The 26741-nt window shown below is 34.6% G+C and overlaps 1 long non-coding RNA gene across 4 annotated transcripts in view; it reads left to right on the forward strand.

The window, feature by feature from the left end:
- LOC107326037 (uncharacterized) overlaps nt 1–26741 on the forward strand; it is a 107764-nt gene that overhangs the window by 56085 nt on the left and 24938 nt on the right. For all 4 annotated transcript variants that reach the window (XR_015796433.1, XR_015796434.1, XR_015796436.1 and 1 more), the window contains 3 exons: nt 9093–9172; nt 13933–14141; nt 16038–16179. This is a non-coding gene — a long non-coding RNA (uncharacterized LOC107326037). The remainder of the gene's footprint in view (nt 1–9092; nt 9173–13932; nt 14142–16037; nt 16180–26741) is intronic.

Here is a 26741-nt window from a genome sequence, read left to right on the forward strand (position 1 = left end):
TTAACCCCATCTTTATTTTTTTTTTAATTTAAAAATGATGTGCCCTTCAATATTTGCTTGTTTTAATGTGGCGTTAACTTTCCAAGACAATAATGCAGATGAATGAAGAGGACATATGCACCCAAGGATAGAGATACTGTGCAGATACACATCATATCATGACTATGAACTGTAGCCAGTACATTTTCTTAGTCCTTTACCCCCATAGATCTATGATTAGTTTCTCACTAGGATTCTGTCTGTTATTCTCAATGTTGTTGTTGTTCTTATTATCCCACCTTTATATATATATATGTATAAATAAATAAAAAACTCAAGGTGGCAAACATACATACAACTCCTGCCTCCTGTTTTCCCCACAGCAACAACCCTATGAGGTGGGTTGGGCTAGAGGGAGTGACTGGCTCAAAGGCACCCAGCTGGCTTCCGTGCCTAAGGGAGGATTAGAATTCACAGTCTCCTGATTTTTAGGCCAGCACCTTCACCACTACACCAAACTTTCTCACAAATATACAAATTTCTGCATTCAGACATAACATTGACAAGTGGTTTAGCATTACAGGAATATGATTTACAATTCCTGGGAGCTCAAGCATTCTCCCAACCCCTCTTCACAGAATTACTGCATCAGGCAGTTGAAAGGACCCATATAGTTTATCAAGTTTAGCCAAACCCTAGGTGATTAATATTAAATATACTTAGTGGAAATAAATATAATTTTTGGAGTTGCTAAAATCCACTATTCCAAATTAAAATCAGCCATAGTTTTTCTATAGGTTTTTAGCATGGCAAATGCAACTAAAATTATCTGATAAACAGGCTACAAGAAGAGGAAGAAGTGTATCTAGAGGCTGGGCTCATTCTAATTGAGTGTTGTGAGCTGGTCCAAGTGTACAAACTATAGAAATTCAAAATGGACATGCAAAACATATCCACATTTCCACACAAGTGCACCCAAAATATTGCTGTTTTTTCCTCCAGCCCTTATTATCAGTTAATTGAAAATGGCTGTCTAAATGGTATTAGATTTGCCTATCTCTGAACAAAAAGAACATTTTTCCTTATTAGAGGGAGCTAGGATCCAACTGAGGCTTCATGTTGGATAAAGGGAGCAGTGTAATCCTAGCATCATCTCTGAAACCTTTGAAGCAGTGATCTTTGTCACACAATATGTTAATTGGGTAATCATTGTGGTTTATAAGCTCTGGTATATGGCTTGATGTGTGAGAAACAACAAGCGTGGCATATTGAACATATTATTGTTAAACATACATGGTTTACTGGGCATTGTGGGGAAAAGGAAGTACTGAAGAAACTTACTGTCACTAAACCCGTGCTGTTTAGAAATCTACTGAACTAGTGCTAGCTCTTTCTGGATTGCATCATGTGGTTGGTTATCATGCTTTTGAAGAATCCAAATTCAGTGGGGATAAAATGCAAGTTACCAAATTTCACTGGGTAATTTTATGATGACATTCTTTGGTCAACGGAATAACTTCTGTATGCTTAGCACAAAACATTATCAGACAAATAGATAACAAGAATTTAACACTGTCTAGTTATAATTTGAAATTTTAATGTATTAGAATAAATGTTTCAGTGAATAAAAGAGAAGTATTTATTGCTAACATCAAATTTATTGTTATTTATTATCTGAAGCAGCTGATATGTTTTCTGTTCTATGACAAAAATATTTTTTAGAATCAGAATACATCCTCTCCTCATTTAGCGACCACAGTCTGTTCCAACAACTAGGCCATTAAGCAAAATGGTCACTAAGTGAACATGTGACTGAGAGAGAGAGATGCTGTGAAGATCACTGGTTGCTGCTATTTCATTCTGATAAAATTCTTTGGTACAGTGTCCTGTGCCTGACGTTCCCCCCCCCTTTTTCCCCTCCTTGCAGAGCAGAGAGATTGCTTGAACATGCTATCACTTCCTAAGCTGCTTTTTTCCATAACTCAGTGCTCCCTAAAAAATGCTAACCACAAGTTAACAAGCTCAGCTCTATGACCTTAATTAGTGGATTAGAACCCTCCAGCCCTTGCCCTGCTGCCTGAAATTGACCAGATCTTAATTGGTTTCACACTGAAGGCTTTTATTGTCAGGTGTAGGAAATTTGGACCGAAACGTGTGTATTAGTCAGAAAATTATTTTTTTATTACCATTTATTACCATTGTATTTGCAAATGGTTGCTAACCAAGGTGCGGCTGTATGTGATACACAATGAAATTGAAAGACCTGCAAAGCTGTATTTTAGGCCTGGTCAAGAAGAATTTAGTTTTTCCCTCTGTCCACTAATTTTTTATTTAAATTTTCACTACTACCAAAACATTTTTTTATAAAAATTAGATACTATATGATGCAAATTAAATCACTGTATCTAATTTGCTATTTTTAGCCTTGAACAGTTTAGGAATGTTAAATACACTTTTTAATATACAATTGCAATGCATTCCTTAATTATTTTAAATATGACACATTCTGCCCAATTTTCAGGTCTATCCCCATCTATGATAAAATGCAGTAATACCCGATAAAGCTAGTTTTATATATTTTATGTTAAATTGGGGGTTTTAAGGGCTTTTACTGAAATGGTTTAAGGTCACATTTTCCAAATGAATTTCTCTATCAGTACCAGCTTCTGTAACTCCTTTTGATATGGTTTGATTATTCTGCTAATTGCTAACTATTTGTTCTATTTATATTTTGCAAATATAAATCAAGTTAAGTGAATATAATTATATCTAATTAATGTTGTGATTGCATGTTAAAATAATCCATTCCCCACTTCATTTATTTATGCTTTATATGATGCATTGAAAGTTTGGCCATAGTGACTGAATGTTCAAGCATCTGAATCCTGTAATAGGTGAAGGGCTCTCACATCAGCCTCTTTAGACTTATTTATCTGGTGCCAGTTACTACCTCATGGTAAACAATCCAAGGGCTTGTATTTGCAGACAGTAGATAACAGGGAAATCACATATATCAGCTGTATACAGATCTATAAAGAGGTTGTCCTGTCAGCTGAACAAGAATAAAAGCTGTGATTGCACTCCCTCTTTCTAATAGGGTAACAAAGGCAGCTGTTGCCATATTAGTGTGAAAGAAAATATAAGATGAAATAAAGAAATATATAGTGCAATCTGATTTGTGTCTACTCAGCTGTAAGTTCCAATAAATTATGCTTACTCCTTGGAAGTAGGTAGACAGTTTAGTTACCTAAGCATTATGGATCTGAAGTCAAATCATGCCTAAGTTTGTATGTATTTTATTTATTAATGTATTTATATCCTGCATTTTCTCTGAGTGCTCAAAGCCCGATTTCAGTCCTATAACAATCATCCTGTGAGGTGGTTTTGGCTGCAAGAGACTAAAGTCAGCTAAGCTTTAGTCAGCTTTGAGGCTGTGTGGAGTTAGATCCTTGACCTCCCCACTTCAACATTACATTATATTATACTACACTGGCATGCAATGCAGTGCTACACCTAAATACATGCATACTCTTCTTTAAACTACAGGAGTATTATGGACAGAAGGACAGCACATGTAGAACCACAAGGTTTGGTTCAAGCTTAATTCAGGGTTTGAAAGAACATATTGGATTTGGACTGAAAGAAATGCTGCCCAATTCAGTTTAGGTCCTGAGTTTCACTTGAGATTTGTGCCTCCAGTCAATAGGACAGGAAAATACAAATAATGTAATTGCATTTCTTTTAAAAAACAGAAAGGGATAATATATACAGAAGTCCTTCTGAGAAACAGAATAGAAACAAGTGAAGAGGTTTTGGAATTATTATCCTTTAAATTCTTATCTTTTAAAAAGGCAAACAATAGACACCTCTTTCTCCTTTGAAAGAATTAGAAGATCTGTGCATAAATATTTACAGTTTTCTGAAAGATAGTTGCAAGGGGAGAGAGGGTTGTGTAAAAAGTGTCCTTAAAAACTTGGGGTCATAAAAAAATAATCCCTCAATGTTTGGCAGACATTTTTATAAACACAGCAGATATCGTGAAGATATCTCTTGAAAAACAATCTGCTAAATTAGATCCGGAATTCAGAAGGCAGAATTCTTTAAATTCCTTTGTAAACAAAGTAATGCTTCTAGCTTTTGGGGGGACAGAATTAGATACCATTTACGGCAAGAAAGAAACTCATCCAAAGCATGATGATTGGACAGCTTGTACTGAATTATTCTTTTTGATTTAAAGGTAAACTTTTAGTCACTCATCTCTACTCCTCTCCCTTTCCCATGTTTAATCCCAATGCTCAGTGAAGAACTGAAAGCAGCATTTTTTTCACATTAACAGCTTCTTCCTTTTTGCAGTGCAGAGGCACACTGAGAACATATGAAGCCTTCTGATGATGCTGATTTGACTCATATCGCTTTGTAGAGATTGTGTTTTGCCAATACATGCATATACCCAGCCCTGTGCAAAAATAAATAAATAAGCTGTCTGTGAATTTGCAATTCATCCCATGTGCACATTTCTGCCATCTTTGGAGATGCAATCATTGGGGGTTTAGGCACAATGTGTTAACCTTCAGTGTTACAGACAAAATCAGTTGCTAAGATTATCCAGGGAAGTACTCTTAAATCTGCTAAGAACTGCAGACACTAACTTGGAATTACTCATTGGTGGGCTTTCCCACTGGTGAAAGTTTCATTCTGAAATGCTCTCCTTCCTGAAATTTGTGAGGTACCCACAATGGCATCTTTTAGGTACCTTTTAAAGATCTACCTTTTCATTGATACTGCCTTTTCTGTGTCAATAAGGTAAATATGGTTTAAATTCTATTCTTTTTTTTCTTTCACCTTTAAAATTGAATGTGTCATTTTATATAGTGACTGTTAAACTGTTATTTTTTGTATTTTGTGTTTTAGTTGATAGTAAACCATTTTTAAAATGGTTAAAATGGTTTTTAAAAATCATTTTAATGTGAATGCGAGTACACCAATATGCTACAAAAGGAATACATCAATTAGGTTATGCAGAACCTGTTCAATGTCACAGCTGTTCAGATACTCTGAAAACAGCTCAATTCACCCATATTAAACCAGGAATAGTCTATTTGTTCCTGATTCTGGAGTGTGATTTCAGGATAAACAAAAATAAAGGGAGTCCTTTTGTTGCTATGAGAATTCTGATTGTGTTGTTCAAAATCACATTATTTTGGATGGGTGTTTTTTTTTTCTTCTTTTCCCTTATATAATTGGGAAAATGGTCAGGGCCTAGCCACTGTCATGGGTCAGGCATTCTTCTATTCCTTCTCCTCAAACTTAGAAGAGGAGTAGAAAAAGTTGCTGCATGTGTGCATCAGCATCCCTTTTGTGGCCCCAAAAGGGGTTTGGGCAGCCAAATTTTAGTCATTTTAAATTTTTTTGCCTTAACCTTTGCAAATATTTAAGGCAGCCATAAAATCATTGACACCCACTTCTAGATGGATCCTAACCCCCCAATATACAAAGCACGGCATGGTCCTCAAGCTGGCAAAAGTAACACACTGTCTGGACAAGCTTGACTCAGAGTATAAACTGACCACGAAGACAACCTAATAGCCTAATTCTTCAGAAAGAGGTGAATTACGATTTGTAAAAAGAAAGGAAGAAGTGACATTCCTTTGCTACATCATTTATTATGTGTTTGGCAAGATCTATCATGCATTGTGTCCTCTATTTTTATGTATATGTTTTAAGTCTATCTATCTGAATAGGGCTGCTCTAATGTTATCTGAATAGATAAATCAGAGCAAGAGCTTTATAGACTACATAAAGGTTGAACCATCCATTCCATTTCAGGTCAGTAAAACTTTGTTTTGAGTTATACGTTTCATCTTTGATTTGAGTTTATCATGAATTAGAACAGAAGTCTTGTAGTTACAAGAAGTTCTGTGATAGCCCATTGAACAGTGATTTGGGGGGGCTACTAGTGGGGATCTCTTTCTAGTTTAGTGCCAGGTAGTATAATTAGAGAAAGAATGATACCTGAAATGTTATGCTTTTCCCTTTTCCTCCTTTAGAAATATATTTACTTGTTTAAACAAGCATTTAAGGATAAAAGAAATAATGGCTTTATTTGGGAATATTCATAAGTACAGATATAATCCTTGGGAGAAATGCAAAATGTTAAACATCCATATTCATTATTTTTGTTCAAAAAGACATTTCAGTAGGTAAAAGCAATCTCTTAGAAGCTCAGAAGTAACTATGGATATTGTTGCAATTTAGTAACACAATCCTGTAAGACTTTCATTAATATACGTAACAGAATTTAGTCGATATTCTTAATTGGAAAGACTTGTGAGCTTAAAAAGTCTCAAATGAGGCTGTAGTTGTTTCCTCTGAAAAGAAGCTGAAAGTTGTCTCCAGTTCTGCAAGATATATTCATCAGAGATAGGATTCCCATCCTTAATCAAGTCTGTAGTCCAATAAAGCCCTCAACTTTTAAACTGGTTATATTTATCCACTTTAAAAAAAAAATTGGTCATACAGGGGAAGAATCAGGTTCAGATTTATTTATTAATTTGCCACCTGTTCCCAAAGACTCCACCTCTTAAATTTCCTTCATTTCTAAGGTATAATTTTTTAAAATTTGTATTGCACTATTTGCAATAGTAGATAATATTTCTTTTAAATGACATTTAAATGTATTAGCTAACAGATTGAAAACCCAGTGTTAATTCTCTTTTTCCTTTTTGACACAATGTTAGTTTTAAAATTGTATGTTGAAGATCTGTTAAATTTTGGGACCTTAAAAATAAAAACTACAATAGTGTTTTGATGGAAGCTTATATAATTCAGCTTTTATTATATCTACTTAATCATTAGTTTTTAGCTTTATTTTTTAGCATTATATTTAAATTTATATCACAGGAAGTAGTTCCAAATGAGCTTAGGCAATAGAACAATACATACAATCTAATTCATATCTTAGTATTGCTGTATATTAGGTGTATTTATCAACCTTCTGTTTGATAAGTGGATAAATATATAGCTATGTTATTAACTAATGTGATTAACCAAGTAGTTTATTTTTAATGCCATAAAGGTTATGCTGGATCAGAGATTTACAGAAGCCTCATTGAAATCATTAGAGCTTAGTTACACATGACTAAAGTTTCATCAGTTTCATTGGTCTTATACATTGGGATCTAACCCAATCAGACAAACCATCCACAGTTTTTAATTAGTTTACAATTTTAATTATTTTAAAGTGGGCTTGGGTATAATTCCTACTGAACATAGTGGGATCTTCTTCCTGTAAACATCTATCAAGAGGGTGATGCTGGCAGAGTTGTGTGTATATGTGTGTGTGCATGTATAGAAAATGAATTCCATTTTTTCCATCATTACTAATACAATCTGATTATAGTGTTTTGAAAAATCATTTTACAATCATATAGACTAGAAAGTAAATATGAATGTTCAGAGCCATAATGCTCTGAAAGACTGACTTGGACTTTGTTACAAAACTGAGATTGGTCAAATTTACAGTTACCCAATGATATTATTACTGAAATATTGGCAGGTTATACTATGATAGTGAATTTTAATACCTGAGAATGATTCCTAATGCACAGTGATAATACTTTTCATTTTTTTGCATTTTCATTTTTTACTAAACAATTTGTGAAATCAGATTTAAGGAACAAAAATATGACATCATTAAACAGCCACTTCATTCCAAAAGAAAATATATATGCTTGGGACACTTTTCATGAAAGCAGGTCTTTACTACATGAGTAGCTATTTTTCTTTCCAGATGGATTTCCTGTAGGTTTGACTGCAGAATAGCAGGTGTACCATTCCAAACTGTCTTTACAAGTGGCTCAGCAGGATCTCTGCCGTACATCCACAGGAGACAGCTCATCTGTTTAATCCTTATATTTTAGTCAACCTTCCTTATTATGTGTGCAGGGCTCTGACGCTCAGCTGGATTTTGACACTCAGAATGAATTGATGGAGCTCTTTGATCTTTCCTGTGTATTGCATCTGTTTCATCTTTCATCTTAATGCATTTTTCTTCCCCACTCCAGCTTTATTTTTCCATATGAATTCATCAATTTTATTTGTTCTGCTTTATCTTACAACAGTAATCATTTGGTATGTATGAGTTTAAAAATACACAAAATGACTAAAAAAATGTATGTTTGTTGAGCATAAACATCTTACATGAGCCAAATCTTTACATGAGAATGGAAAATATTTATTAAAATATACAACTAATTGCACACATTTGATATACCAATATCAAGATATGTACTTGTTTCATTTGCCTATAATTAAGAATACTCTTTTTTTTGTTTTGTTAATATGTATGCACATACTGTATAACATACACGTTCGTTCATTTGCTTTTGGGAACTGCTGTGGTGTTCAAACCAATTAGCTTCATATGTAAGAAAGTTCTTTATAATAATTTAGAATTGTAGCCTAGCAGAGTAGGGGGGATCCAGATTATTAAAATTATAAAGCTTGTAATAGAGAATATATTATCTGAATGTTTTTATTCACGTTATTCTGACTTTTTCTTCTGTAATCTACTTCAGTTACTGATAGTATTATTGCATGTACCTTCTAGAGTCGTGAGATAGTAATTTGCTTCAAATAAATATGAAGATTGGCATGTTTCTCAAAGCACTTTATTTTTACTGAATCCAACATTTCTTTCTTTCCTTTTTTTGATTTGGCAGTAATACAGTTTTACAATCTGTTAGAAAGAATCCAGCTTTGAAGATTTCTTGAGGGGCTAGGGGCAGAATTTTATAGTAAATTTTCCAGATGTCTCTTTTTGGAGTTGCACTAGAACTTCAGCTCAAGGACACATTATTATTCTACTTTTGAATAAAATATATATGTAGTTACAGCAGAATGATCTGTTTTGTAGAGTAAGTAACAAGATACAATAAACATTAGAACTTTTCTTCCTGACTCAGTGGATATCTATTCCAGAACTCAGTTGGCTGCAATCTTATAAATATGTATGTGAAAGTAAGACTTACATGAATAAGATTGTTAAATCTTATGGCAATCCTTTTAAGCATATCTAAAGTCTCCCTCAAAACTGTTTTTAATTTGTTTCTTAGGTTTTCATCCTGCATTTTCTTAAGGAAAGAGTTCAACCTTCCCTCCCTCCAGTTTTTCACCATCACAACAACTCTAACAGGTAATTTGATCAGAGAGACAGTGACTGGTCCAAAGTCACCCAGTCACCTTCCATGGCTAAGAGTGGACTTGGACCTGATATCTCCAGTCCTAGTCCAACACCTTTACCACTGTAGTACACTTTCTTTCAATGCAGTCCTATGGTGGATTGGTACACAAGTGGAAGCCCCTTTCCATACATGCCAAAAGAATGGATTTAGGAATATAGCTGTTATATCCATTTTAACTCCACAAAATCAAAATTATCTTAAGTTGCTGTCCCAGACAGGAACAAATTGCATAGCTACAAATATTTCATACATGTTTACTGAAGCAGATTATCTGAATGAACTGGTAATTTTATGCCATAGAAATACAGTATTGTTACTGCATGGTAACTACCCAGATTTGCAAGTTCATGCTTCACTGGAGGGGGGGGATCTATGTGTGTGCATGTATCTATATGAGATTTAAATGTCAAATATGTTTATAAATAAAATATTTCAGATCCTACGATAGTTGTATACCATAACATACTGATTAGTGAGCTTATACTGGCATTTATCTCATTAGAATATTTTTTTTTAGACTAGCATTAAGATTTAGTAATATTCATTATAGTACATAGTGATTTGACATTTAATACTCCTTGTACAAATGATGTGAGATATTTTGAAGGATCAATTTTCACATTCCAAATATAAATTCCTAGATTTTGGGGACATTTTTTTAAAAAAATTAATGACTATTTTCAGATTAAATGCCTAAATTCAATATAATTAAGTACATTATTTCAGTAATGTGAATAATGAATATGGGATCATTCCAGTTGCTATGGATGCATTAAACTGGTGAACAGATTCTTAACATGTCCAAATTAATTTCATGGCTATAATGTTAAGTAAATGTCTTATCCCATCCAAACCCTCAGAATGCCCCATTTGGGAAACAAGTGTTTACATGCAATGAACGCAACTGAGAACTCCAGACCAATGGAATCCCTCCCTCAGTTCTTCTGTAACATCTTTTCTTCTCTTGTAGGATCTTCTGAAAGGGTTAGGGAACTCTGCCTGAGTCACCTGCTAGTAAACAATTTATATTGTATTTAAAAATACCATATAGTATTTTATACTATATTTATTCTATTTAAAAATATATAATTCATGCACTAAATACAGAGTAGAAGAAGTACAGAATCATAGAGTGAGAAGGGGCTTTTTATGTCACTGAATCCAATTTCCTCAGTGCAGGAGTTCAAACTAAAGCATCCCCATTGATGCTATGAAGCCTCTGCTGATCACTTCTCAGGATAATTGGTTCCATTTTTCAACTGTTTTACTGTTTGAGAATTTTTCTAACACTCAAATAGAACTGCCTTCCTGTAACTTAAATCCATTATTGTGTATTGCACTCTGGAACAATAGCGACAGGTCTTGAATTTCAACTGTGTGACATCCTTTCAGATATTTGAAGAGTGTCATCATTATATACCCTCCCAGGCTTTTCTTGTCAAAGCTAAACATTCCTAATTCCTTTTATCTCTCTTCAGAGCACTTTGTTTCTAATCCAGAACTGGACACAGGACTCCTTATGAGTTAGAACTCTTACCTCAGTTATTTGGAAATGATATTTTTATTGATGCAATTTATTTTTTTCCCAGTCATATCATACTCAGTGTGTAATCAACTGCTACTCCAAGATCTTATTTACAAGTATTATTACCCAGCCTAGTATCCCCCAACCTATACCTGTGTGCTTCATTTTGTTTCCTAAATGAAGAACTATACTTTGCTCTCTGTCAAATGTTACTCTGTTGTTTTTAATCTATTCCTCTAACTCTCCAGTATAATTTTGCAATTCACTTCTGTCATCTAGGATATTAGCTATTCCATCTAATTGTGTGTAATTCTCTTCCCATCTTCATCCAAGAATAGGACTCAGGACTGAGCCTTGTGGTACTCCATTCAGTGTTTGACAATGATTATCATGAATCATGGACGAGTGGTCAATTTTCACTTAATTATCATGCTTTTTGCATTACATTTAATAGAGATGCATAGTTCTACTGTGGGATCAGATGCTTTGCTGAAATCATAATTCACAGAAATCAAGCAATCAATGCACAAATTGCATCAGCACTTCCAGTTTGTAGACTTGTAAAACAAACTTCTGAGACAAAAAGAGTGGATTAGGAAGAGAGCAATGAGGTCAAAGGGAAGCTACTAGTCTCATACTACCAATAGCATGTAACCAATAGGGATTACTACAGTTCTTGTTGCAGCAGTGTTCTCATAGAGTGCACTACAACCTGGTTTTTTGACAGAGGGGTTGATTACATCAGGTTTGCTGATAAGTAAGAATCTTAGGAATATTTCATATTGTAAGCCTGGAGGAGTTGCAGTCAATATTGACAGACCTCTGGTGTATCATGGAGGTACAGGTATCCACAGCAAACTGAGATTTGGTCAAAATGATAACACGCACACCATGACACAACTCTTGCCCTTATATACTTATATCCAGATATCATTTTCCCTCCCTAGGCCTTCCCATAGACACCCATGCATGAAGGTTCACACTTGTGCAAAAAATCTCAAGAACTTTTCGTGTAAAGTTTTTACTGTTAATAAAATAACTGGCTGGGTATTATGGGAGTTATACTGAAATATGTCTGGAAGACTACAAATTGGGAAAGGATATAATCGATTATTACAGATGATTTACATTTTATATAATAAGTATACCATTGTTTAATTGACTGTATACTAATTCTGAGGCACTAGCTTCATTACCTGTGTAACATAGGGACGTAACACTGGAAATATAATACCATCCTTACAACTCTATGTGTAGTGTGTTTTTTCAAGACTTCTCCTGTTAAAAACATCTTCCCTCCCTCGAAGATAGGATTTCTTTTTCCTCATAAGTATTTGATTATGTATATATTTCAGCAATGAAGATTTTCAGTGAGTTTCTCTTCATACTATACAGGATGTATGTGGCAATTATTTTTTTTTTTAAAGAATGTTCTGCTGTCTGTGTGAACTAGTGATGTAAGTTGAATATGTTAATAAAATTGAATGACAATTATCAATGAGTGAATACATTTTTTAAAAAATACTACACGTAAACATGTAGCAATGTTTTCTTGAAAGCAGTGTGCTGTCTTGTATAATCTTAAAAATAAAATACAGCATCTTTACCAGACAGCAAACTCAGTGGAGCTTAACATTAATAAACATTTTTATATGGCATAGCTAGGATGCAATTTTATTCATAACACACAGCTTAATGGGAGTAAGCTCCATTCAAATTAATACTGTTATTTACCTGGCCTATTGTTCCTCTGAATTTATTTATGTTTTTTTTTTTAATTAGATAAATTCTACTTTTTGCTTTAATTTTATGTATATGTTTCTACATTTAGTAATTTCACAATAGATAATTAATTAGATTGCTTTTCCATTTATGATTGCTAGATTTTTGGGATGAAGCGAGCTGTTTTCTAGTTGTATGCTATATCATCATTAGTCTCCTGTGTAGTATTAGAACTTTGAATTCGCCTTTATCTTTCTGTCTTCCTTCCTCCTTTTATTCATGTCCCATCTTCTAGTTAACCTCAAGAATAGTATAATAAATTTCATACCATTAAGACAACCCTAACTAAGTAAGTGGGTTTCCTCATAACCCTACAGTTATTTAAGAGGAATACAGTACTGAAGGAATATTTTGATTCAAAATGTGAATTATTGCTGCAAAAATGACATATTAAAGTGGAGCTTCACATTATAAGTTTATTCATAACACCTGTAACAACTGCTAATAGTAATTAGTGAAAAGAAAAATTTGTGCTGCAATTTTAGAACCATCCTGCTCATTCAAGGCACTTTGCATTTAATTGTTTTAGTGTAATCTTGAGTAGTCTTTTTATGTTTGGTTCCTTATATTTTAACTGCATTTTTAAATTACTCTGCTGAATGTATGTTTGATTTTTATTGATAGTTTTTTCATCAGAACCTTACAATACCTATCTTCTTTCCTATTTGAAATAAGCAATATGTTTTGCAGTTTCAGTAGCAACAGTAAAACATTACCTAACGCATCACATTCATTTAGGAGTGTAACAGATAGAATTGTACTGCCTGTTGCATTTGTAAGAATCCACAGACCGTCAGTCTAGTTAAGACAGAAGGTGCCTACAGAGAAGACTTTAATGGAAACCTATTGCTTCTGTGGGTCCAATTAAGTCTATCCATTTGTGAAATGCAACCTCTGGGTAGAAGTTGGAACACCCATTTTGGCAATGGGAACAGCTTGTGTCCTTATTTAAAAGGGAATTGTCTAGATGTTCAAGAGGTTCTGTCTGATTCCCTAAGTTTTAAGTGTGTTTTATTAATAAGGTTAGACTTGAAATCCCTCAGTACAAGTTTACATATGCATCATAGTTTGAACTTGAAGCCTATATTTGAGATACGGATGTGCTCTTGGTCCCAAATCAATCTTGTCATTCCTTAGCAAGCAATGAAAGATAATAAGTACTATTCACCTGATTGCCTTCCTGCTCTGAGACAGCTGGTGACGCTTGTCTTCCTGATAACCAGGACTTTCAGATCTAAGGCAGGGATAAAGGAAAGCTGGGAGCTTGCTGAATCTAAATTTGACAGTCGATGGCAGTGTTCAGGGGTCAGGACGGATAGAATCTCTGACACGTATAAGAAAGGAACAAAATTTATCTGCTCTGGTTGCAATGATTAGATGTCTCGTTGTCTGGCTTTCTTATAGTGGATGATTGATCGTGCCCGCCAGCTGCCTAATATCATAATTAACAAAGTTGCTACCGTGTCTGAGAAGTTTAATCGAAAAAAATTGCCAACACTGTGATGCTGTTGTTACCCATAAAGATCAGAAGCAGGGCAAAGTCGACTTTTGGACTAATGGAGCTGCAGAACTATGTGGGCAGAATAAGAAGTAGAGCACCTGAATGGATAATGGTATGTGCTTTGTTTCTGAACTGCATTGTCCATATAAAGTCAGATTTTAGTTTTCATTTTCAAGATGTCATTTGGTATATCTCCATTAGTATTTGATGCTTGCTTGATGTTTGTTGTTTGCACAATTACCATTGTTAATTATGTTGTGAAATTATTTTTTTAAAACAGTTGCAAATGTGGTCATTGTTGCCATGGTTATTCTACCCCCCTCCAATTACAAGCATATTCTCGAGGGTTTCCACATTTTCTTAGTTTGTGTCATGCAAAAAAAGTAACGTAAGATAAACATTAAAATATAGTCAGTGTCTATTTGTATTATGCTATGGAATGTTCTCCGGTATATATATTTAGGCACTTGACTATGATTATAGAAGTTTCTAACAATATCAGATTTACAATCCTGAATCTAAATTCCCCAGAACATTTAGGAAATATCCAGGCATTTCATTATCTGATCTGAAATCCGTATATGTTTTACGGGTGAAAAGAATTGCTCCACTGGGTTCTTTCTTTGAGGTTGTGTGTGTGTGTGTGTGCGTGCGTATGTGTGCTTTTTCTTTGTAAGCTTTATTGCTCATACAGCTGTCCCCAAAGTACCTGTGATATTGCCATTCCAATATATGACAGGGAATATTTACAGTGATGTGTATGTCCATGCCATATATAACAAAGAGAAAGATAAAGAATGTGGAATTGTAGAAAAAAGACAAAGGAAACAATAGCTGGCTTATGGAACAGCACATGGAAAATACTAATAGGAAAACATTTAAATCCTATACATTTTCCTACTGCTTAGATTTATTGAAGCACATGGAAAATGAAGTCTTTATTTGACTTGTTGATAAAGGTGAATTATTATTATTAGAATTAAATTATACATTTAATGGAGCATGTTCCTATAAGGATACAGTTTAACTGAATATGTAGTAGCCAATGTGATGGAAGGTAGTTCTCATTCCAAATATATATCTGGAAATTATTCTTTTTTATACATTCTTTACTCTGTTAGCAATAAAAACTCGAATTTTTAAGGGATATTAAAAGAGCCTATTCTCTATTTTTAAAATATTAATATGTAAGTATCTTTAAGTAGGATTCAGTAAGATAATTTTACGTTGTGTGATCAAATTCCCAGGGAAAATAATTAAAAGTGGCGCCTGGCCGTTTGCCTTTCTCAACATATTTTTCTAAATTGCTCTAGTCAGAAATATTCTTTCATATCATCATTAGACAATAATTTTAACCTTCCTTGACATTTTTATTGTTCAGCTTTGGTTTAAACAAATCAATACTTTGTTCTGCCTAGAACAAAGAAGTGTATAAATAGAATAGGGGAAAACAGATTAGTGATGCAAATTTCAAATGGAAGGAAAAAGCATAAGTAGCTAGAATAAGTATATTGTTGTTTTAATCAGCACTCCCATAATATTTCATGTAATTGAGATTTAGTACATTGTTAGAAGTCAGCTGGATAACCAAATAACTGTATGGATTATAAAAAGAATGTTAAAATAGTGTCACAGCAGATGTTTCTGACTTTTAATAGGATTATTTTGGGGGGTTTGTAGCAGTGAACTCTTTGTATAGTTTCAGAGGAAGTAATAACTTTTAGGAATATGTTAATAGTGAATGTGCTAATATAAAGGGTTAGCAGATTAGCAATGGGTTATTTGGCATTAAAATAAAAATATAATAAATGTTCCCCAGGTGACTCAAGCTGCAATTTTTATTGGTGATTAAAGTTTGATGAACCTTTGTTCAGGTGATTAAGCTTTCAGAAATTAAAACCCAGTTCTAAAGAAATGAGCTCAATATAATTTCCAAACACAAGAAATAAATGGTTATTGTCAAGTTTTTAAAGACATTTTAATTTCCCTTTTTTCCCCTTTATATCAGTAAGAAGATAGTATACTAAAAAGGACCATGATACAGTCTGACTGTGTTACTTTGAACACCAAAATTACTTTCTAGAATTCAGAATGGAAAAAGATATCTGCAAAGGAATTTCAGAACTATTATCAAAACGATTAAAAAATAGGTAAGATAAAGAGTGTTATTTGTTCCTTGTGTCTAACATCAAGTTCAGTTAGACTGTGTTCTTGCATTATTGGTTATTGGTAATTAATTTGTTCATACTGTAGCCTAATAAAGAAAGCATTTAACCTGTTCAGTTTTAACATCAGTCTCTGAAGCTGGTAAGTGATATCAGAATATAGCATAAAAAGAACTGTACCTCAGTTTAAAATGTGGTCTTTACATCTCTGGAAAGAAAGGTATTGGACACTTATGCAAACGAAACATATATAAGATTGCTTTGTAACTCATATGTATACATTGATTTTTGTTACTTTTATATAAAGGTTAGGAAGAGGCCCAATAATTTATATATTAGTTATATTTATACAATTCTGATTATGATGTACAATTTTGAGGTTTTGAGGCATTGACAAAATGACATTTTAGCACTTTATATTTTAATAGGAACAATGATTTGGGATTAAGAACCTTATTTGTTCTGCAGAAATATCCCTATAATATTTTTTATTGTGTTCAATCTATGTTATATTGGATTTGAAATATATTTATATATTTATTTTATTTGGATTCATCAGATGTTAAATCAGAGTCAAACCTGTCTTATTATTTATTAACTTTGGAATGATTCTTAGATTGATTTTTCTTTATAATGTCTTGAAACATGAATTCATGCCTACTTTCCCAGTTTTCAATTTAAAATAAAAAGATGTTAAACATACAAGGATGTGGTCATGTTGTGTGTAAAGCTTGCTGACCACGTTTTCATTGTACTTTATTTTTTTTAAAAAAACATGCCAGTATTTTCTGTGTTATCATTTCACATTTTTTTCTAAATGTAATACTTTTTAAAAAAATTTAAAATCCTTAAAAATTATTTCATGTTCAACTAATAACAAGTTTGCCACTCTAGACTAACAAAAACAATAGAATCTTTTCAGGATTACTCTGCTTTTTAATATAAACATCTCTGTAATCTCTAAACCTGTGCAGCGTGCTGCAGTATTACTGATGAATTGCTCCCGTATTAGTTCTATGCACTGTACAATTTTAAATTCTGAAGTGCTTTAATCACTTCTTTCTTCAATTTTTTCCTAAGAAAATCTGATAAGTGAAAAGTTCTTTTGACTACTGTATGTCATTTGAAATAACATATTAAATTCAACATTATGTCCACAAAGAGGAAGTTTTTAAATAAAATTGTAGGAGATGTTTGTTGAATGGGATCACTTCTGAATAAGCTCTTTCTTGGCCATAGCAAAAGAGCATTGTTGCATAACAGAGTGTAACATTAAGTACTTTATGGAGCCACAGTTTTAATTCTGCTTTTAGTTGATAGGAGAAAAGCAGTGTATAGGAATGCCTAGTATAGAAAAACACTATTTGAGATTCCATTTTTTCATGTGCAAGAATTGTTAGGATTTCTTTTTTTCAAACAAGACAATAATTTGATCATGGTACCTTTAACGTCTATGGACTGACTCTTCCACTTTCAGCTGAAGATGCATGTTCAGTTCATAAAATAACCCCTGGATGTTATTTTTTTGCGGGGGGGGGGGGATCTCCATAGATCCATGAGATAGGCCTCTCCAGTTTGACTATACAGCTAATTAGCCCATTGTTGAAATATAGAAGATTCTGCTCTTTAATTATATTAAAGAACAAAGATCTCTTTTTGCCCTGTTGAAAAGGTTAGAAACAGCAGTTGTGAGCCAACTTTAATCTTGGTGTTAACTTCACTGAATACTTAGTTTCTATCTTTTTAAATGTATGAATGCTATTAAATTGATAATAAATATGCAGTCTCCTGTCCTTTCCAATTTATTTCTCTCTTTCATCAAAGTTGAATTCCTACCAACTGCCAAGATAGAGAAATACTTGATATTGTTGTGTAAATGTTAAGCAGCCTGAGGTGGCAGCTATCTTCTATTTAGCCCTTCCATTTACTCTTAAAATACGCTGTCAGGAGAAAAAAAATCTTCTTATGGAACTCCACAAAATATGACAGAGAGGAAACTAACTTGCTGTAAGAGGGATTAAATTGCATAGGCGAAAAAAAAAGATTTCAGAATACTATATATGCATACTTTGAAGTTTATATTAGCATTATATTTTAGCTAACATGGGATGAAAACCTGTTGCTCTCCAAAGTAGTATCATTGGATCCAATGACTTGTGGAAGTTCAGCAACATGCAGAAGGGCATAGGTTCCACAGTTAATCAAATAATGAGGTTCCTAGTTAATTAAACTTTACTGCTTATGTTTTTTTTCCTTGAAATAAAATTCACTGAATTCTGCAAGCTTATTTATAAGTGGACATGAGTAAGACCATTGATAGTCTCAATCACCCATTCCTAATTTATAACCATAGATTATAAATTGCAAACACTCAATTTTGACTTTATTTTTTCAAATGTTCACTTTTTATTTTAAAAATCTTGAGAAATTACATCTAAATTAGAAAATTCGATATTTCTTTATGAATATGCTCTAATAGTTTTTTAACCATGTATAGCATTCCACTCAGACCTGTTCTTAGATATAATTTAATATGAAAGCATTATTGCACTTTGCTAACTTCCTGCATATCCTAGCATGATTATTTATATATCCTCTCATGCATACTGTCTTCAGATATGGATTTGTGCTATAGAACTTGACTCCTAAAAGTTTACAACACTGTTTATTTACTTTCCATGTTTATTTTTAATAACTGTGTTTTTTTTCTAAAAGCATTGTATATTGATTAAAATATTATCACTGACAGCCAGCGGAGTGTAATGTTGAAGGTGTTGGACTGGCACCAGTGGAGACCCAAGTTCTAATCCAGTGTCAGCCATGGAAACCCATGGCTGGGTAGCTTTGGGCCAGTGACTCTCTCTAAGCCCAACCTGCCTCTCAGAGTTGCTGTTATGGGGAAAATTAGGAGGACAGAGCAGTAAATATACTGCCTTAACTTTCTGAAAGAAAAGAGGGATATCAAGTTAACCAGTGAATGTTCATGAGAAATGTATGCATATTTGTAGCTTACAAGAATGTAAAAAGGAAAAAAAATCATATGAATTGGGGGCCAAATTCATTTCCATTAATTTACCTGCAGGACATATCCTTTATTTAATCAAGTCCCACTTAGACAAAAAAAAAAAGGGAAGGGAAGGGAAGGGAAGGGAAGGGAAGGGAAGGGAAGGTGACAAAAAAGATTTTGAAAGAGCAACTGTTTCCAAATTCACATCATTATTTCTGTTTTAAGTATATACAATATTAAATCAAAATATATCTGTATGCAGATGTTCATAAATAGGACATCAAATCAATATCACTCTCCCACTGTTGTTCTCCAGAAGTTTTAACAGAGGAGGCATTAACCAGAAGCCTATTGATAATTAATATACTGACTGAAGAGACGTGGGATGGATGGATGGATGGATGGATGGATGGATGGATGGATGGATAGATAGATAGATAGATAGATAGATAGATAGATAGATAGATAGATAGATAGATAATAGATATTTCTGAATAGCAGTCAGGCTCTTTTATTTATTTATTATTTATTTATATATCAATTATTTATATATCAATTATTATTTATATCACTGCCCAACTCCCTCACAAGGAGGGACTCAGGGCGGTTCACAACAAAACAATTTAAAATCAGTAAAAACATAAATAATACAAATATAAAATACAATTATTAAATACAATGAAATACAATGACTTTTCAGAGTCATCATCAAATATAGCCCAATGTAGAGGATGTTGCAATTAAACAGTCACACAGTAATCAGGGCATGAATTTCTGTCACCAAGGCATCCATTCCAGGTAGGGCTGCAACTACTGCCCCAGCAAAAGTTGGCCAAAGGCCCCTCTGGACATGGCTTCCACCTGCAGGATCCATGATTCCAAGAAGACCTCAATGCATGGACCAGATTTTTTAGGGGGAGTGATATTACTGGATTTTAGCTGGATTTTTTGTTCATTTCAGTACTTGATCACTTCTAGCCACCAGTTCAGGCATTCCATGACATGTCCAATTCAGTCTGGGGTAGTGATGTAAATGGCATCTCACCCTAAACTGACAGCTAGGGTCTCCCAGCAATTTCAGTATATTGATGATACTCAGCTTTATATCTCTGCCCCTGGCTGCCCAAGTGATTCCAGGCAGGTTCTGTTTTGGTGTTTGGAGGTTGTGGGAGTATGGATAGGAACAACAGGCTTCAACAAAACCCTAGCAAGACTAAGTAGCTCTGCATATTAGTACCCTCCACGGATTTTCCATCTTTATTTCTAGATGGGGTTCAGTATTCCAACAGATGCAGCATGCAATTTGCAGGCCCTCCTGGATTCATGGCTCTTGTTTGAGGAGTAGATAGAGCTGTGGCCAGGAGAGCCTTTGCACATATTATACACCAATATATACACCTTTTCATATTATACACCAATTACATTTGTTCCTGGACTGGGACGCTGTGCTTACAGTTACTAATGCCTTGGTCAGCTCTCAAATGGACCACTGCAGTATGCTTTACACGGGGCTGCACTTTAAATGCATCTGGAAGCTGCAGCAGTTACAGAGTGCAGCAGGCAGTTATGTGTGCTCCTCAATCAGCATGTTGCACCTGTGCTCAGCAAGCTGTATTGGTTGCCAGTGTACTTCTGGGTTCATTCAAGATGTTGGTAATTACCAATAAAGCCCTTCCTGGCATAGGGCCGATTGTGTTTACTTGTCCTGTTAGGTCCGTCAGGAGAGGCATGCTCCAGGCCCATACATCAGGGAGTGTCATACATCAGGGAGTGCCAGGAAAAGAACCTTTTCTGTTGTGGTGCCCACCTTAAGAGCATAATCCCCCTGTAGATTACATTAGCCCCAACCCTGCTGGCTTTCCACAAGGCTCTAAAGACCTGGTTTTGTCACCATGTTTGGGGATCCAGATGTGTGGCAGAGCCCATGCAATGGTGGTATTGATTGTTTGCTGTTCTTTTGGTTTTCACTTTGCCTGCTGATTATGTATGCATTATGTATATATGTAAATTATGTGTGTAATGGGTTGCTATATGATGTTTTTAACTGCTGTTAGCTACCCAGAGTCATGAATTTGAAATATAAATTAACTAAATAAAAAAATCATACAGATGTTTTATAACATGGGAAAGATGACTGAGTAGTAGAGCCCCACACTGCAGCAAATAAGGGCTCAATCGTTCTATCCCAGTGATTACTCACTGGAACGACTGCAAGTTGGTGTCTCCAAGTTCCAACTCTTGCAGGTAATTCTGAGAATACATGGTTTGATGGTATTGAATGCTGTGAAAGAGTAGAGTACTGAAGTACTGAGAAAATCTTGAAGAAAGAATGCAAAACCAGTTATGTAAACAGCAGCCTAGCCCTGAAAGAGAGGAAGGGGTGAGAAAGAAACCCAGGATTCCCCTGCTTGATTCTCTTTGATAGGAAAGAAATCTGTCAGGCTTTGAAAATTCTATTGTTGTACCCTGCAACTATAAAATAGAGTTCCAGTAGTCCTTGTGGAATCTGTTTCCTGACCTGGCCTATTTCAAAGGGCTTACAGAAGAGATCCAAAAGGAACATAAATTTGTTATTTCCTGAAAATGGTAATTTCCTAGTAAAGTAAACTAAAGGTTTGGTAACTGTTTCATAGGTGCTTTAATATAATATGATATCATAGGACAATATTTATATGCAATTCCATGTCTGGATTAGCAGTTAGCCTGACATCTAAATCTTATCCCAAAATCAGAGCTCAAGTGAATTTAAAGTGCTTAAAAACACCTTGGCTTTTTAAGAGTCTAAATTCCATGTCTTTGTATCCAAGGACAATGGGCTTTCCAAATTAAAAAAAAAAAAAAGAATATTGGCTGCAATGGCCAGTAAGCCCTGTAAACAAGCAAGCAAGCAACTATTTTCAGATGATGCCTAAATAATGCTTTTATTTCGCTGCATGACTCTTCCACGACCACGCACCAGGGCCATCGGAAGCAGACCTGTTCACTCTGCTGTTTTACAGAAGCTGGCCTGCATTTTGTTGGAACTGTACAACATTTTGTGCAACTCCATGCAGCTCTTCGGAAGTTCATGACTGGTTGAGAATTGTCCATGTGATTGGTCAGATTTCCTCATTTATTTAAATATTTGCTTATCCCAAAAAGGAACAGTTCTGTTATTGCCAAAAGCCAAATTTTATATTTATAAGAAGAGGATGAAAAAGGAGAGTTCTAGGTCTAAGAGGAGGATGAAACATCTAAGGTTTCTCTAGTGTGTAAATCATGGTTGCTTGTTCAGAAAAGAAAATAGCCTATTTAGTTTGTAAAGGAACATTGAGTGCATACATACTATTACTAAGGTGTATAAAGGATAATGTTCTGAAAGTATTTCCCTGACAGTTTTCAGAGGAACTATTGAAGAAAATGAATAAGAATTTGAAAATAAAAGAGAATAATAAATATACATTATCTTCAGCTAATGAAAAGCATAGCATGCTATTTTACAAAGAAATCAATTCAGGCTTATACTGATTCATTATGAGAGCAGGAATTTGCCAGGGGTAGGTACACTGAGACAGCCATTTTAAACATCTGTTCTTTAAAAAATCAATAATACTTTTTATGAATTTCCCCTGTGGAATTTGAGCTACAATCTGACAAAGGCATTTATCACTGACAGGTTCATATTCCCATTTTCCCCTAAATTTTGGACTAATTATACATGAGCCATAACTCAATATGCTAAAAATTAATATCCCATTAAATAAATTCTTTGTTAAACTTGTTTTCTATCTTTCCAGGGGTGTCTTTGTGCGTGTGTGTGTAAAGAAAAGTCAGAATTGCCCCTACAACCATGTGATTGAAACCCTGCCCCTTTCTGTCAACACAAAAATGGGGTGGGCTTTGATGATACGATTGTGGCACCATCTTGACTTTTTTTTACTCCTCTGAGGACACTCCATATCTTTCCCTCTTATACCCTATTTTTATTCTGCTTCCGTTTAGCTGTCTCAGGAAAAAGTACATTACTTTTGTTATATGAACTTTATAATGCCACATGGAGAAACTGTAAAATCTTGTGGACAGAAAGCTGAAGATGGCTCTGTGCTTAAATTCATTTTCACCTGCAGTCAACCATTGTTGTGATGGGGTGGTTGCCACTCAAAGATGCTTCTAGCTGTTGGAAGTTTCATATGGCTATTGTAGTATGTAAATGGCTCCTTAAATGTGAAAACTTTTAATAGCAGCATGCCATGTCTGGGTTATAATTTTGATAAAATAGGGCTAATCCTATATTATGAGGCATTAATACCAAGCAATCAGACTGTTATGTGTCTGTAACACGTGGAGGTATTTTTTTCTGGCAGTATAATGTATAAAATAGTCTTGAATAGAAAACTTACGCAATTCACATCCTTGCAAACATTACCTTTCTCTAAGATAAGAAGATTAGTAAATTACTAACAAGCTTGCTGCAGAGTTGTAGCAGGACTGGAGAGACTAAAGTAATTTGCAAAATTTTGTAAATTAAATTGCAAAATGTTATGTGTAAAATGCCAATGGTTTAACAATTATACTAGTTTATAGTTATACCAATAAAAGTGAAATAATTAAAAACCTATGCCAAACTATGCCCTGGAGTTATGCCTTCTCTATGGCTGCACCCACCCTGTGGAACAGCATCCCCCCAGAGATCTGGATGGCCCCAACCCTGTTAGCTTTTACCCTGTTCCCCCAGGCATTTGAGCCGGGAGGTTAGTAAGCTCTGATGTTGATGTGGCTTTTTGTTTTGGGAGTTGTTGTTTTAAACATGGCACTATGCATTATATATGGTTATGGTGATGTGATCTATGTATGCTGCCCAAAATCACTGCTGTGAGACGGGCTTCCCTATAAATCATTGAAATAAATAAACAAACTGATTTATTTACTTGATTCTATAGCCTCATTGGTTTAAATGTAATAATGCAGATTATGCCAATAATAAAATAAGTAGAAAACTTCTTTAAAAAGTTAGCAACAATAACAATTGTCATCTCTAACACAAATTGTAGAAAGTATGGCAAGAATGTCAGAAACAAAGGTAGAGGCAAGGTTCAAATGCCCATTCTACTGGGCTGTTTTGCTTGGTGACCTTACTGCAGTGTCAGCCAACCCTTCATCATGGCTTGGGGTGAGAAAATTTGTTTTGTTTTTTGTGGCAAGGCAGAAACTAATGCACATTGCCTTGTCCTGCCTGGAGGAAGGTGGGATAATCAAGGAATAAATAAAATAGATCTTGTCAAAGGAACTATGAACTAAATAGCTTTGGATATAATAAAAAAACCGCATAAGGCCATTACCTAAACCCTTGTGGTGTTGATGAGAGTATTTAAAGAAGGACTGGTGATGAATTGGCTAGTTGACAATGGTTGCTGAAACACTGTCAGAAAGATTAGGTCAGTATTGCCCTGTAAATGGGTATTGTAAGAGACTGAGGTAAGTTGTTCAATTGCTTCCAACCCTTCGTCATCCAAGGAACAGCAGCTAATCAGACTTTTCTCTGAGTATTTGTAAGTCCATGCTGAAGACTTCAATCATAGTATCTAGTGAGGTATCTAGCCATCACGCCTTCTACTGGCTTTTTTTTTTTTTTTTGACTTGCCTCCAATTTTTACAATTGTCCAATCTCCTTGAAAATTTCTGAAGTGAATTTGCTCAAGGTATCATGATTGGGATGATATTTAGTCTCTCTGGTATTTGGAGTATATCTATGTATGTTTGTATATAAGTACGTAATATATTCATATAAATACATAAGTACATAATATATACATATATAAGTACATAAGAATATAATACAAGTGTAGAGAATAAGGAAAATCACCTTGGTGGAAATATGCAAGAATAGTTGCTAAGGCAAGGGGGCTGAAACATCTTTTAAGTCCTGAGAAATGAGATAATATTTGGAAGCAGCTCAGGCTGATGCCCTCCTGATTCACTGGAGTATAAGAAAGGAGTGGAGCTATAGCACAATCAGACTTGCAAGATTTGATTATTGCAATCTCAGTAAAAGTAGTTTTAGCCTTTCTGTGGAGTTGATTTCTTGGTCTGTTCTGCCTAGTACGGCTGACAACAAGCCTCCATGCGGTTGAGCTAAAAGGAAATCAGTCACTATACTTCTACAGTACGTTCCTTTTTCACTACAGGTAGTCCTCGTTTAGCAACTGCCTCATTTAGCAACCATTCGCAGTTACGACAGTGATGAAAAAGTAACTTTGTGACCAATCCTCACATTTATGACCTTTGCAGGTCTGTAAAGCAAAGGAAGCTGAAGTAAGATTGTAAGCTTAGTCACAATTTCCCTTGGAGTCCACTTCACTGAGTTGCTGTCCAATTGTGGTCACTAAACAAGGACTACTTGTAATACTTCTTAGTTTATTAAGGAAGGGAAAATAATAATGAAAAAGGACGTTCTCTCTCTGTGTATATTTACCCAATTTTCTTCTGAGAGTTCTCCAAAAATGGTTGCAGTTCAGTTAATTGTTGATATATAATTTATATACTTTTTACTGAATCTGCAATTCGTTTGCATTTTGGCTAAATTACCTTTGTTCTTCATCTTATTTGCAAAAAGAGATTCCTGCTTAGTGAACTATTACTATAGAATCTAGCTTTTCCCCCAAATTGCAGACTTTTTGCATAAACGTACCTAATTACCTGAATTCAGTTTTGATTAGCGGTGTTAATTGATGCAGCTGTGGAAGGGATCTGTTTACCTAAATTACTATGTGCAAACAGCAATACGTCTAAAAGTGAATATGCTGAACTGAAAATACTAATTAGCTGAGACAGATTGTTATTCAAGTCACATCCCAAGGCCTTTTTAATGAAAGCTTGGATATGTCAGGGCTTTATGATATGCAGGCAGAAATGTCTATATTACATATGATTTCTTAAACATAATTCATGAGAACAGATGGGATGTTGGCTGGGCTTCTCATGACTGCTTTTAGTATTGATGTGACCGCTCTGTTTTATTGATAATGTAGACGCTGTGTATGTGTGCTCTTGTGCATGTTCGTGTATAAAAACAGAGAACAGCCCATTGTATATTTGATACTATGCCAAATTAAACAAATTGATTTTGTATATTTGCAAATCCTGTATCCTTACTACCATTAGTCATTCTGAAAGTATCTGGGGTTTTTGTTGTTTGTTTGTTTGTTTGTTTGTTCCTTTGAGTCAATGATGACTCCTGGCAACTGCCTGGACAAGTCCCTGCAGTTTTCATGGCAAGATTTCAGAAGTAGTTTGCCATTGCCTGCTTCCTAGGGCTGAGAGAGAGCCACTGGCCCAAGGTCACCCAGCTGAGCTTTGTGCTCAAGGCAGGACTAGAACTCACAGTCTCCCAGTTTCTAGCCTGGTACCTTAACCACTACAACAAATTGGCTCTCTGTCTGAGAAATACCTTTCCTATTTATTACATACTGAAGCGAACTCATTAAAGTCAAGCAAACAGCTGCTGAAATGTGGTAGCAGTCAATTTTTAAAGAAATTTTTCTGTTGTAAAAATCTTTTTAAA

The sequence above is a fragment of the Python bivittatus genome, unplaced genomic scaffold (genome assembly GCF_059951505.1).
Source record: "Python bivittatus isolate LINGU-HERP-01145 unplaced genomic scaffold, Pbiv_v1 ctg000330_np1212, whole genome shotgun sequence".
In the NCBI taxonomy this organism is placed as follows: domain Eukaryota; kingdom Metazoa; phylum Chordata; class Lepidosauria; order Squamata; family Pythonidae; genus Python; species Python bivittatus.